A 15,474-nucleotide genomic window follows, 5' to 3' on the forward strand; every position below is an offset into this window, starting at 1 on the left:
GGCGAGGTTGCCGTGGAGCGTGATGCCCTGCGCGACGCTGGTGGCTGGCTCGAAGAGCAGCTGGACCTTCTTCAGGCGGAGAAGAAGGAGCTCGAGGTGGCTCGCCGGGTCGAGTTCGAGCGGCTGTGAGCCACGTTGTAGGAGAAGGAGGCCTCCTACTCTGCCGACGTGGACCGCCTCGCGTTGCTTCACCTCAAGGAGGTGGACCTCAAGGACGCCGCCTTGAGGGAGAAGGATGAAGCCCTTACCCAGAAGCAAACACAGCTGGCTAAGGCGCTGGAGTCCTCAGCGACCCTCCACGAGGAAATCGCCCGCCTTACTCATGCGAGTAAGGTGCGGGAGCGCGAGGTCCCTGAGGTCTCTCATGAGACAGACGGCACCTTCCATCGTGGGTCTCTTTTCCTTGTTTTGTGTTTCGTCTATTTGCCGTCTCCTCCTCTTGTTGTGTTCTTACATCCTGGTTGCCGTTACTCCAGATCTCTTCCCCGAGACCCAGGTCGCAGCCGACACCGCCGTTGAGGTGTGCCGTGACGAGCGCCACGCGGCCGGGCAGGAGGTAGATACTACCTCCGGCTGGAGCGTGGAGGAGATCGGGGTGGGCCTTCGGGCCCGCCTGCACGTCCTGGGCGAGTCTGTGACTCGGCTCCAGGTTGCAAGTTCGTCGATGGTGGCAGCCCTTGTTGGAAATATGCCCTAGAGGCAATAGTAAATTAGTTATTATTATATTTCTTAGTTCATGATAATCCTTTATTATCCGTGCTATAAGTGTATTGTTTGGAAACACAATACTTGTGTGGATACATAGACAAAACACTGTCCCTAGTAAGCCTCTAGTTGACTAGCTCGTTGATCAAAGATGGTCAAGGTTTCCTGACCATAGGCAAGTGTTGTCACTTGATAACGGGATCACATCATTAGGAGAATCATGTGATGGACTAGACCCAAACTAATAGACGTAGCATGTTGATCGTGTCATTTTGTTGCTACTGTTTTCTGCGTGTCAAGTATTTGTTCCTATGACCATGAGATCATATAAATCACGGACACCGGAGGAATGCTTTGTGTGTATCAAACGTCACAACGTAACTGGGTGACTATAAAGATGCTCTGCAGGTATCTCCGAAGGTGTTCGTTGAGTTAGTATGGATCGAGACTGGGATTTGTCACTGTGTGACGGAGAGGTATCTCGAGGCCCACTCGGTAATACAACATCACACACAAGCCTTGGAAGCAATGTTACTTAGTGTAAGTTACGGGATCTTGTATTACGGAATGAGTAAAGAGACTTGCCGTTAAACGAGATTGAAATAGGTATACGGATACCGACGATCGAATCTCGAGCAAGTAACATACCGAAGGACAAAGGGAATGACATACGGGATTATATGAATCCTTGGCACTAAGGTTCAAACAATAAGATCTTCGTAGAATATGTAGGATCCAATATGGGCATCAAGGTCCCGCTATTGGATATTGACCGAGAAGTCTCTCGGGTCATGTCTACATAGTTCTCGAACCCGCAGGGTCTGCACACTTAAGGTTCGATGTTGTTTTATGTGTATTTGAGTTATATGGTTGGTTACCGAATGTTGTTCGGAGTCCCGGATGAGATCATGGATGTCACGAGGGTTTCCGGAATGGTCCGGAAACGAAGATTGATATATAGGATGACCTCATTTGATTACCGGAAGGTTTTCAGAATTACCGGGAATGTACCAGGAATGACGAATGGGTTCCGGGAGTTCACCCGGGGGGCAACCCACCCCGGGGAAGGCCATAGGCATTGGGAGTGTCGCACCAGCCCTTAGTGGGCTGGTGGGACAGCCCAAAAGAGCCCTATGCGCATTGGAAGAAAAATCAAAGAGAAAAGGAAAAAAAAGAGGAGGTGGGAAAGGGAAGAAGGACTCCACCTTCCAAACCAAGTAGGACTCGGTTTGGGGGGGAGACCTTCCCCCTTGGCTCGGCCGACCCCCTTGGGAGTCCTTTGACCCCAAGGCAAGCCTCCCCCTCTCCCTCCTATATATAGTGGGGTTTTAGGGCTGATTTGAGACAACTTTGCCACGGCAGCCTGACCACATATCTCCACGGTTTTACCTCTAGATCGCGTTTCTGCGGAGCTCGGGCGGAGCCCTGCTGAGACGAGATCATCACCAACCTCCGGAGTGCCGTCACGCTGTCGGAGAACTCTTCTACCTCTCCGTCTCTCTTGCTGGATCAAGAAGGCCGAGATCATCGTGGAGCTATACGTGTGCTGAACGCGGAGGTGCCGTCCGTTCGGTACTAGATCGTGGGACTGATCGCGGGACGGTTCGCGGGGCGGATCGAGGGACGTGAGGACGTTCCACTACATCAACCGCGTTCACTAACGCTTCTGCTGTACGGTCTACAAGGGTACGTAGATCACACATCCCATCTCGTAGATGGACATCACCATGATAGGTCTTCGTGCGCGTAGGAAAATTTTTGTTTCCCATGCGACGTTCCCCAACAGTGGCATCATGAGCTAGGTTCATGCGTAGATGTCTTCTCGAGTAGAACACAAAAGTTTTTGTGGGCGGTGATGTGCGTTTTGCTGCCCTCCTTAGTCTTTTCTTGATTCCGCGGTATTGTTGGATCGAAGCAGCTCGGACCGACATTACTCTTACGCTTACGAGAGACTGGTTTCATCGCTACGAGTAACTCCGTTGCTGAAAGATGACTGGCGGGTGTCAGTTTCTCCAACTTTAGTTGAATCGGATTTGACCAAGGAGGTCCTTGGATGAGGTTAAATAGCAACTCATATCTCTCCGTTGTGTTGTTTGCGTAAGTAAGATGCGATCCTACTAGATACCCATGGTCACCACGTAAAACATGCAACAACAAAATTAGAGGACGTCTAACTTGTTTTTGCAGGGTATGCTTGTGATGTGATATGGCCAACGATGTGATGTGATATATTGGATGTATGAGATGATCATGTTGTAATAGATAATATCGACTTGCACGTCGATGGTACGGCAACCGGCAGGAGCCATTGGGTTGTCTTTATAACTAACGTTTGTGCTTGTAGATGCGTTTACTATTTTGCTAGGATGTAGCTTTAGTAGTAATAGCATGAGTAGCACGACAACCCCGATGGCGACACGTTGATGGAGATCGTGATGATGGAGATCATGGTGTGACGCCGGTGACAAGAAGATCGTGCCGGTGCTTTGGTGATGGAGATCAAGAAGCATGTGATGATGGCCATATCATGTCACTTATGAATTGCATGTGATGTTAATCCATTTTGCACCTTATCTTGCTTAGAACGACGGTAGCATTATGAGGTGATCTCTCACTAAAATTTCAAGACGAAATTGTGTTCTCCCCGACTATGCACCGTTGCGACAGTTCTTCGTTTCGAGACACCACGTGATGATCGGGTGTGATAGACTCAACGTTCACATACAATGGGTGCAAAACAGTTGCACACGCAGAACACTCGGGTTAAGCTTGACGAGCCTAGCATGTGCATACATGGCCTCAGAACACATGAGACCGAAAGGTCGAGCATGAATCGTATAGTTGATATGATTAGCATAGAGATGCTTACCACTGAAACTATTCTCGACTCACGTGATGACCGGACTTGAGATAGTGGATTTGGATCATGTACCACTCAAATGACTAGAGAGATGTACTTTTTGAGTGGGAGTTCTTATGTAATATGATTAATTGAACTAATTGTCATGAACATAGTCTAATGGTCTTTGCGAATTACGATGTAGCTTGCGCTATAGCTCTACTGTTTTTATATGTTCCTAGAGAAAATTTAGTTGAAAGTTGACAGTAGCAAACTTTGCAGACTGAGTCTGTAAAACCGAGGATTGTCCTCGTTGCTGCGCAGAAGGCTTATGTCCTTAATGCACCACTCGGTGTGCTGCACCTCGAGCATCGTTTGTAGATGTCGTGAACATCCGACATACATGTTTGTGATGACTACACGATAGTTCAGTGCAAAATACTTAATGGCTTAGAAGAAAGGCGCCGAAGACGTTTTTGAAACGTCACGGAACATAAGTGATGTTCTAAAGAGATGAAATTGTGATTTCATGCTTGTGCCCTTGTTAAGAGGTACGAGACCTCCAACAAGATTCTTTGTCCACAAAGTAAGGAGAAAAGCTCAATCGTTGACCGTGTGCTCAGATTGTTTGAGTACGACAATCGCTTGAATCAAGTGGGAGTTAATCTTCCAGATGAGATAGTGATAGTTCTCCAAAGTCACTGCCACCAAGCTGTGAGAGCTTCGTGATGAACTATAACATATCAAGGATAGATACAATTATCCTTGAGCGATTCGCGATGTTTGACACTGCGAAAGTAGAAATCAAGAAGGAGCATCAATAGTTGATGGTTTGTAAAACCACTAAGTTTTCAAGAAAGGCAAGGGCTAGAAGGGATACTTCGTGAAACGGCAAAACAGTTGCTGCACTAATGAAGAGACCCAAGATTAAACCCAAACTTGAGACTAAGTGCTTCTGTAATGAGGGGAACAGTCACTGAGACGGAGCAACTCTAGATACTTGGTAGATAAGAAGGCTGGCAAAAGTCGAAAGAAGTATATTTGATATACATGATGTTGATGTGTACTTTACTAGTACTCCTAGTAGCATGAGGGTATTGGATACCGGTTCGGTTGCTAAGTAATTAGTAACACGAAATGATAGCTACAACGTAAACGGAGACTAGCTAAAGGCGAGGTGACGATACGTGTTGGAAGTGTTTCCAAGATTGATATGATCAAAACGTCGCACGCTCCCTCTACCATCGGGATTGGTGTTAAACCAAAGTAATTGTTATTTGGTGCTTGCGTAAAGCATGAACATGATTGGATCATGTTTATTGCAACACGATTATTCATTTAAAGAGAATAATGGTTACTCTGTTCGCTTGAATAATCACCTTCAATGGTTTATTGAATCTCGATCGTAGTGTTACACATGTTCATAATATTGGTGCCAAAAGACACGAGGTAATGATGATAGTACCACTTACTTGTGGCACTGCCGCTTGAGTCATATTGGTATAAATTGCATGAAGAGGCTCCATGCTGATGGATCTTTATACTCACTTGTTTCTGAATCACTAGTGACATGCAAATCATACAACACAAGCAAGGCCTTGTTTTCATTGAGATGAAACAAGATAGTAACTTGTTGGAAGTGATACATTTTGATGTATGCAGTCCAATGGGTGCTGAGGCACGCTGTGGATATCATTATGTTCTTACTTCACTGACGATTTGAGTAGATACAGGAGTATTTACTTAATGAATCACAAGTCTGAAATATTGAAAAATTCAATTCCGTTTCAGAGTGAAATTCGTCGTAACAAGAGGATGAACTGTCTACGATATGATCATAGAAATGAATATCTGAGTTACGAGTTTTGGTACGCAGTTAAGACAATGTGGAAATTGTTTCGCAGTTCATGCCACCTAGAACATCATAGTGTGATGATGTGCCTGAACGTCATAGCCACACACTATTTGGTATGGTGCATGCTATGATGTCTCTTATCGAAATACCACTATCGTTTATGGGTTAAGCATTAGAGACAACCGCATTCACTTTAAATAGGGCACCACGTATTTCCGTTGAGATGACACAGTATAGACTGAGGTTTAGAGAAATCTAAACTGTCGTTTCTTGAGAGTTTGGGGCTTCGACACTTATGTGAAAAAGTTTCAGTCTGATAAGCTCGAACCCAAAGCGGATAAATGCATCTTCATAGGATATCCAAAACAGTTGGGTATATCTCCTATCTCAGATCCGAAAGCAAAGTGTTTGTTTCTAGAAACGGATCCTTTCTCGAGGAAAGGTTTCTCTCGAAAGAATTGAGTGGGAGGGTAGTAGAACTTGATGAGGTTATTGGACCATCACTTCAACCAGTGTGTAGCAGGGCGTAGGAAGTTGTTCCTGTGGCGCCGACACCAATTGAAATGGAAGCTGATGATGGTGATCATTGAGCTTCGAATCAAGTTACTACAAACCTCGTAGGTCGACAAGGTCGCGTGCTACTGCAGAGTAGTACGGTAACCCTGTCTTGGAGGTCATGTTGTTGAGCAAGAGTGAACCTACGAGTTATGGAGAAAACGATGGTGGGCCCAGATTCCGATAAATGGTTGGAAGCCATGAAATCCGAGAGAGGATCCATGTATGAAAACAAAGTGTAGACTTTGGAAGAACTACTTGATGGTCATAGGACTATTGAGTAAAAATGGATCTTTAAAAGGAAGACAGACGATGATGGTGATAAGTCACTATTAAGAAAAGCTCGACTTGTCGCAAAGATGTTTTTCGACAAGATCAAACAGTTGACTATGATGAGACTTTCTCACTCGTAGCGATGCTAAAGGTCTGTTATAATTATGTTAGTAGTTGCTGCATTATTTATGAAATATTGCACGTAGGATGTCAAAACATTGTTTCCTCGACGATTTCCTTGAGCAAACATTGTATGTTGTACAACCAGAAGGTTTTGTCGATCCTAAAGATACTAGCAAGTATGCAAGCTCCAGTGATCCTTCAAAGGACTGGTGCAAGCATCTCGGAGTTGGAATATACACTTTGATGAGATGATCAAAGATTTTGGGTTTGTACAAGGTTTATGAGAAACTTGTATTTCCAAGAAGTGAGTGGGAGCACTATAGAATTTCTGATAAGTATATGTGGTTGACATATTGTGGATCAGAAGTAATGTAGAATTTCTGTAAAGCATACAAGGTTGTTTGAAAGGAGTTTTCAAAGGAATAGCTGGATTGAGCTACTTGAACATTGAGCATCAAAGATCTATGGAGATAGATCAAAAACGCTTAATGGAAGTTTCAACAAGATGAATGCCTTGACAAGTTTTTGAAAGAGTTCAAAATAGATCAGCAAAGAAGGAGTTCTTGGTTGCGTTGTAAGGTGTGAATTTGAGTAAGACTCAAAACCCGACCACGGCAGAATAAAGAGAATAGACGAAGGTTGTCTTCTATGCCTTAGCCGTAGACTCTAAAGTATGCCATGCTGAGTACCGCACCTGATCTGTGCCTTGACTCAAAGTCTGTTGAGAGGTACAGAAAGTGATCCATGATTGAATCACTGATCAGCGGTCAAAATTATCCTTAGTAACTAAATAGACTAAGAAATTTTCTCGATTATGGAGGTGGTTAAAGAGTTCGTCGTAAAGGGTTACGTCGATGCAAGCTTTGACACTAATCCGAATAACTATGAGTAGTGAAACGGATTCTTATAGTAGAGTAGATATTTGGAGCATTTCCGAATAGCACGTAGTAGTAGAATCTATAAGATGACATAAAGATTTGTAAAGAACACACGGATCTGAAAGTTTCAGAACCGTTGACTAAAATCTCTCTCACGAGCAAGACGTGATCAGACCACATAACTATATGGGTGTTGGATTCGTTGGAATCACATGGTGATGTGAACTAGATTATTGACTCTAGTGCAAGTGGGAGACTGTTGGAAATATGCCCTAGAGGCAATAGTAAATTAGTTATTATTATATTTCTTAGTTCATGATAATCGTTTATTATCCATGCTATAACTGTATTGATTGGAAACACAATACTTGTGTGGATACATAGACAAAACACTGTCCCTAGTAAGCCTCTAGTTGACTAGCTCGTTGATCAAAGATGGTCAAGGTTTCCTGACCATAGGCAAGTGTTGTCACTTGATAACGGGATCACCTCATTAGGAGAATCATGTGATGGACTAGACCCAAACTAATAGACGTAGCATGTTGATCGTGTCATTTTGTTGCTACTGTTTTCTGCGTGTCAAGTATTTGTTCCTATGACCATGAGATCATATAACTCACGGACACTGGAGGAATGCTTTGTGTGTATCAAACGTCACAACGTAATTGGGTGACTATAAATATGCTCTACAGGTATCTCCGAAGGTGTTGGTTGAGTTAGTATGGATCGAGACTGGGATTTGTCACTCCGTGTGACGGAGAGGTATCTCGGGGCCCACTCGGTAATACAACATCACACACAAGCCTTGCAAGCAATGTGACTTAGTGTAAGTTACGGGATCTTGTATTACGGAACGAGTAAAGAGACTTGCCGGTAAACGAGATTGAAATAGATATACGGATACCGACGATCGAATCTCGGGCAAGTAACGTACCGAAGGACAAAGGGAATGACATACGGGATTATATGAATCCTTGGCACTGAGGATCAAATGATAAGATCTTCGTAGAATATGTAGGATCCAATATGGGCATCCAGGTCCCGCTATTGGATATTGACCGAGGAGTCTCTCGGGTCATGACTACATAGTTCTCGAACCCGCAGGGTCTGCACACTTAAGGTTCGACGTTGTTTTATGCGTATTTGAGTTATATGGTTGGTTACCGAATGTTGTTCGGAGTCCCGGATGAGATCACGGACGTCACGAGGGTTTCCGGAATGGTCCGGAAACGAAGATTGATATATAGGATGACCTCATTTGATTACCGGAAGGTTTTCGGAATTACCGGGAATGACGAATGGGTTCCGGGAGTTCACCGGGGGGGGGGGGCAACCCACCCCGGGGAAGCCCATAGGCATTGGGAGTGCCGCACTAGCCCTTAGTGGGCTGGTGGGACAGCCCAAAAGAGCCATATGCGCATTGGAAGAAAAATCAAAGAGAAAAGGAAAAAAGAGGAGGTGGCAAAGGGAACAAGGACTCCACCTTCCAAACCAAGTAGGACTCGGTTTGGGGGGGGGAGACCTTCCCCCTTGGCTCAGCCGACCCCCTTGGGAGTCCTTGGACCCCAAGGCAAGGCTCCCCCTCTCCCTCCTATATATAGTGGGGTTTTAGGGTTGATTTGAGACAACTTTGCCACGGCAGCCCGACCACATATCTCCACGGTTTTACCTCTAGATCGCGTTTCTGCGGAGCTCGGGCGGAGCCCTGCTGAGACGAGATTATCACCAACCTCCGGGGCGCCGTCACGCTGCCGGAGAACTCTTCTACCTCTCTGTCTCTCTTGCTGGATCAAGAAGGCCGAGATCATCGTGGAGTTGTACGTGTGCTGAACGCGGAGGTGCCGTCCGTTCGGTACTAGATCGTGGGACTGATCGCGGGACGGTTCGCGGGGCGGATCGAGGGACGTGAGGACGTTCCACTACATCAACCGCGTTCACTAACACTTCTGCTGTATGGTCTACAAGGGTACGTAGATCACACATGCCCTCTCGTAGATGGACATCACCATGATAGGTCTTCGTGCGCGTAGGAAAATTTTTGTTTCCCATGCGACGTTCCCCAACAGCCCTGTGGCCGTAGGGCGTTGAGCCGATGACCATGAGCCGGCTTGCCCGCTGGCTCGCAGCGGGTGGAGAGCGCCTGGACGCCTGGCGTGCCTCCGCAGCGCGGTCTGGGGCTTATATGGCCATGCGCTTGGCCAAGTCATGGTATTGGAACCTGAAGTTGGGCAAGCTGGCTGCCCAGCGCGACGGCTCAGAGGCGGAGCTGCAAGGCATGGAGGAGGGTTCCGGGTGAGAGCCAGCGCCGTCGCCGAGTACGCAGCCTGGGATGATTTCGTCTTTTAGCGGGGTGAAGACGGCAGCATGATCGCTGAAGATCTGCACGGCCTTCAGCCCTACGACGCCGACGGCAGCTCCGACGAGGCGGCCCGTGCTGCGAAATCTGCAGCCTCCTCCAGCAGTGGGGCGTATGCCAACTCCGGGATCAGCGGAGCCGGGGGCCGCAGCGGGGGAGACGGCGCAACCACCTCGGGAGGAACCGGAGGCGGTGATGCTACCACATCAGGAGCAGCAGCCGAGACGACCACTGAGGCCGCTGTCCCGTAACTGGTGTCCTTTTGTGTTTTTGGTTCTACCACCGGAGGGATGTAACGAACGTGGGCCGTGGGCCAATGCTTTTATGAATGTATATATTCAGCATTATATTCATCACCAAGCGTGTTGTCTTATGATCCCATCTTTTGATTCCTGGTTGACTTCTCTTATCCGAAGCCATCAAGACATACAGAACAAGACATAACCAATTAGAGGCCGGCTTGAATGAGCCAACTCGAGCCGGTCGTCTCTAGTATAGCCGGACTTCGCATGTATTCGACCTCACCTGGCATCATATCATGAACCGAGCGACCGGACCCAGCCCGCAGGTTCAAGCGAAGGACCAGGAGTCAGCCGGTACACTATGTGCCCGTCTACAAGGGTGGACCGTCCGAGCGGCTGGCAAGCCCCCGAGCTTGTTTAAATCTAGCAAGGGGCCGCACTGCGTAGCCTCCAAGCTTGATTAAGCCAGCAAGAGGTGGTACGCGGTGTAGCCCGTACACTGAGTAAAACTCTTTAGCAAGAAGAAGCATGGAGCATGCTCTTTTCATCGTAGTTGTTGTTCCCGGCAGTCAGAGGCCGTCTTGAGTATTGAATGAGATCGTATATATGATCGAGCCAGCCCGAGCCGGTCGTCCCAAGTATAGCCGGACTTTGCATGTATTCGACCTGACCTGGCGTCATATCGCGAACCGAGCGACCGGAGTCAGCCCGCAGGCTCGAGCGAAGGACCAGGAGTCAGCGGGTACACTATGTGTCTATTATAAGGGTGGACCGTTCAGGCGTCTGGCGAGGCCCCGAGCTTGTTTAAAGCTAGCAAGGGGCCGCGCTGCGTAGCCTCCGAGCTCGATTAAGCCGGCAAGAGGTGGTACAATGTGTAGCCCGTACACTGAGTGAAAACTCTTGACAAAAGGAAACATGGAGCATGTTCTTTTTATTGCCTTCATTGTTCCCCGAAGAGGGAGGAAGATACATGTGCATGCTCTTTCCTTTGCTTGTCTTCTGCCTTTTAGCAATAGAACGGACGAAGCAACGCCGCGTTCCATGGGCTCTCCGTTTCTTGGCCGGAGTCGTCTCTCTTGCGCTTCCTTGGCTTCTGGGCGTCAATGAGGTAGTAAGCATTGTTGTGCAGCGCCCTACTAATGGCGAAGGGTCCCTCCGAGGGGGGTGAAAGCTTGTGCTGGCCGGCAGTGTGCTGGATTCTTCTGAGGAGCAAGTCTCCCTCCCTCAAAGAGAGAGGCCTGATCTTTTTGCTGTGGTAGTATCTCAGCTTCTGTTGGTAGATGGCCGTCCGGCTCAAAGCCAAATCCCTTGCTTCTTCGAGGAGATCCACACCGTGTTCTCTGGCCTCCTTTGCCTCCGTTTATGTGTATAGGGTGACCCGAGGTGAGTCGAATTCGACATCCGTGGGGATAATAGCCTCAGACCCATATACTAGAAAGAATGGAGTGAAGCCGGTCGACCGGTTGGGCGTGGTGCGGAGGCTCCATAGCACAGCCGGCAGTTCTTCAATCCAGCAGCCGGTTGACCTGACCAGTGGTGCCACCAGCCTTGGCTTGATGCCGGCTAGGATCAGGCCGTTGGCCCTCTCTGCTTGGCCGTTTGAATGAGGGTGTGCCACTGAGGCCAAGTTGAGCCGGATGCCTACCTTGGAACAGTAGAGCGCCAGGGCGCCTTTGGCGAAGTTGGTGCCATTGTCAGTGATGATGCTGTGGGGAATGCCATATCGGACACAGATGTTTGTGATGAACCTGACAGCAATGGGGCCGTCAAGCTTCTTGATAGGCCTGGCTTCGATCCACTTGGTGAACTTGTCGACGGCTAGCAACAGATGTGTCATCCCTCCGCGAGCCGTCTTGAAGGGCCCAACCATGTCTAGTCCCCAGACGGCGAATGGCCATGATAAGGGAATGGTTTTCAGCGCTGAAGGCGACATATGGCTTTGTGCACTGAAGCGTTGGCAGCCTTTCCATTTCTCCACCAGATCCACGGCCTCCTCGAGGGTCGTGGGCCAGTAGAATCCATGGTGGAATGCTTTCCCCACCAGGGTTCTGGAGGCGGCATGATGCCCACACTCCCCCTGGTGGATGTCTCTGAGGATCTCCTGCCCTTTTTCTGATTCGACGCGGCGTTGGAACACGCCGGTCGTGCTGCGTCGCACCACTTCATGATTGATGATAGCATAGGCGGCGGACCTGTGCTGGATCTGTCTCGCCTCCGCCTCGTTCTGAGGAAGTTCGCCGCGAAGAAGGAAGGCCAGAATGGCCTGGGCCCATGATGGACCCGACACAAGGGTTGCCTCTGCTTTGTTTTGACTGTTGGGGGCTTATGCAGCCCCCGAGCTTGATGGTGTTATTACCGCAGCCGGCTCACCGTCTATCTCCATGACGTCCACCCACTAGGAAGATTCGAGCCCGGATTGAGCCGGGGTTGTCTTGTAGCTGGTGCCGCTATTGGAGCCGGTTGGACCAATGGAGCCGGATTAGGATCCGAAGCCGGCGTAGTTGGTGGAGCTGAAGGTGCTTGCACCGTAGACTTAGTCGGTGCCGTATTTGGAGCCGGTGCCCCAGCGCAGCCGGCATGGGGTCCACAGGCGGCAAAACTGGCAGAGCCGCCGGCGCTTGTATCATAGAGTCGGCCGGTACGAAGATTGATGCCGACTCAGGAGAAGGTTTGATAGACGGCTTGTGCAGTTGCTCGAGGGAGACGCCGGCTAGGATGGCCTGCCTCGTGGAGCCGATCTTCGCCAGCATATCGTCCGCCTCATTTTCCGCCCTGGGAATATGGTGGAACTCACAACCCTCAAATGGGCCGCTGAGTTGCTGGATGAGGAAGCGGTAGCTCGCCATGTTGGCGTCCCTGGCGTCCCATTCGCCAGAGACCTACTGCATCACCAAGTCTGAATCGCCAAAACTTATGAGCCGCCGGATGCCAATCTCCTTGGCAAGCTGGAGGCCATGAGCCAGTGCTTCGTACTCGGCGATGTTGTTGGAGGCGGCGAAATGGATCTGGAGAGCGTACTTGAGCTGGTCCCCTTTCAGGGATGTCAAGATGATGCCAGCTCCCAGTCCTGTCCGCATCTTCGAGCCATCGAAGTGCATCCGCCAATGCGTGGAGTCTGGAGGCGGCGGCTCAAACTGGGTCTCAACCTAGTCGACTAGGAAGTCGGCCACCACCTGTGATTTGATGGCGGTGCGAGGCTCGTACCGGATATCATGGTCCGCCATGGCGATGGACCATTTGGCAATTCTACCCGTGGCATCACGGTTGCCCATAATCTCTGAAAGCGGAGCCGTGCTCACAACATAGATGGCATGCTCTTGGAAGTATTATTTCAATTTCTTTGCAGCAAGGTAAACACCATAACACATTTTTTGATAATGAGGGTAGTTCTTCTTAGAGGCGGACAAGACCTCGCTAAGGTAGTAGACAGGGCGCTGCACTGGCAGGGCCTTGCCTTCCTCTTTGCGCTGAACTACCAACACTACGCTGACCACGCGAGTGGTCGTCGCGATGTATATGAGTATGGGTTCCCTTTCAGATGGGGCTGCCAAGATTGGCAGGCTCGAGATTAAGCGCTTGAGGTTGCGGAAGGCTTCGTCCGCCTGGTCGTTCCACTCGAACTTCGTCGTCTTCTTCATGAGCTGGTAGAGTGGAAGGGCCTTCTCGCCAAGCCGGCTGACGAACGAGCTAAGGGATGCCAAGCAGCCGCCGAACTTCTGGACGTCGAGGATCCAAGCCGGCCGCACCATCCGCTCGATGGTGCTGATCTTCTCAGGGTTCGCTTCGATGCCGCGGGCGGATACGAAGAACCCCAAGAGCGTGCCACCTGGGACCCCGAAGACGCACTTCTCAGCGTAGAGCCGGATCTTGTATTCGCGTAGATTGGCGAATGTCTCCCGCAGGTCGTCGAGGAGGCTGATGTGCTGCTTCGTCTCGATGATGATGTCATCCACATAGACGTGGATGTTTCTGCCAATCTGTGGTAGTAGGCACTACTGCATGCAGCGTTGGAACGTCGCACCTGCGTTCTTCAGTCCGAACTTCATGGTGGTGTAGCAGTAGCCCCCGAAGGGCGTGATGAAGGAGGTCTTCAGGCGATCAGCTGGATCCATCTTGATTTGATGGTAGCCTGAATAAGCATCCAGAAACGACAGCTGTTCACAGCCTCCAGTGGAGTCGATCACTTGATCTATCCTAGGCAATGCGAAAGGGTCTTTCGGACAGCCCTTATTCAGGCTAGTGTAGTCGATACACATTCTCCATGTGTTGTTCTTCTTCAGCACTAGGACTGGGTTCGCCAGCCAGTCCGGGTGGAAAACCTCCATGATGAAGCCGGCTGCAAGGAGCCGGGTCATCTCTTCTCCGATTGTGCGCCGCTTCCCCTCGGTGAAGCGGCGCAAAGGTTGTTTCACCAGCTTTGCATCCGGTCGCACGTGAAGTTTGTGCTCGGCGTACTTCCTCGGAACACCCGGCATGTCCTTGGGGGACCATGCAAAGATGTCTTGATTCTCACGGAGGAAGTCGACGAGCTCGCCTTCCTATTTGGGGCTGAGGCCAGCCCCGATGGTGATGCACTGCGTCGGGTTGACAGGGTCGAGTGGGACCTGCTTGGTCTCTTTAGCCGTCTTGAAAGAGCCCTCGCCCGCCGATTGGGACGGAGGAGAAGGAATCTCCGGCTGCTCGATAGCCTGGGCCATGAGCCGGTCGATCTGCCGCTTCTCCTCAGCAATCACCAAGGCATCGGCGAGGCGGCTGCTATCTAGGGCGCACTCGAGCGACTTCTTGTAGTCGCCAACAATAGTGATGATGCCCTTGGGACCCGGCATTTTCATTTTCAGGTAGGCGTAATGCGGAATAGCCATGAACTTGGCCAGAGCCGGTCTTCCCAGCAGCGCGTGATACGGGCTACTCAGGTCCACTACCTCGAACCATATGGACTCTCGGCGGAAGTGGGCCTTGTTGCCAAAGAGGACATCTAGCTGGATCTTGTCGATGGGCGAGCATGACTGCCCAGGCACGATGCCATGGAAAACAGTGCTGGTTGGTAGGACGTCCGTCTCCTTGAGCCCGAGCTTGAGGAGAGTGTCGAGGTAGAGGATGTTGATGCTGCTGCCGCCATCGACCAGCACCCGAGAAAATCGGCAGGTGAGCCTTTTGGAGGCGAAGGTGGGGCCGAGGACGAGTGCGTATGACCCCGGGTTAGGCTTCACTGCAGGATGGTCCACCCGACTCCATGTGATTGGTTTGTCAGACCAATGCATGTATTGGGGAACCGGGGGGACAGTGGCGTTTACCTCGCGCCGCCTTTGCCGCAGGCTGTGCTTGTCATCGCCTTCGCTGGTGAAGACGACGAATGCTCCGTATTGATGAGGATAGTCGTCAGGGTGAGGACCGTCATCACGAGGCGGTGGCGGCGGAAGCGGAGCGTGATTGGGAGCCGGTGCACAGGGCGCTGCCTGCGCACCCGGAGGAGCCGGCAGGCCCTCCCCTTGCGACAACCGGCATGCGACGCTGCACTGTCGAAGGGTATGGGTAGACGGCGTCGCCCCATAATGTATCTTGCAGGGGGTGTCGAGTAGCTGCTCGAGAGACAGCTTGGGCAGCCAGTTGGGGTTGCCCTGATTGCGACGCTTTCGTGGAGGGCCGGC

The sequence above is a fragment of the Hordeum vulgare genome, chromosome 6H (assembly GCF_904849725.1).
Source record: "Hordeum vulgare subsp. vulgare chromosome 6H, MorexV3_pseudomolecules_assembly, whole genome shotgun sequence".
In the NCBI taxonomy this organism is placed as follows: Eukaryota; Viridiplantae; Streptophyta; class Magnoliopsida; order Poales; family Poaceae; genus Hordeum; species Hordeum vulgare.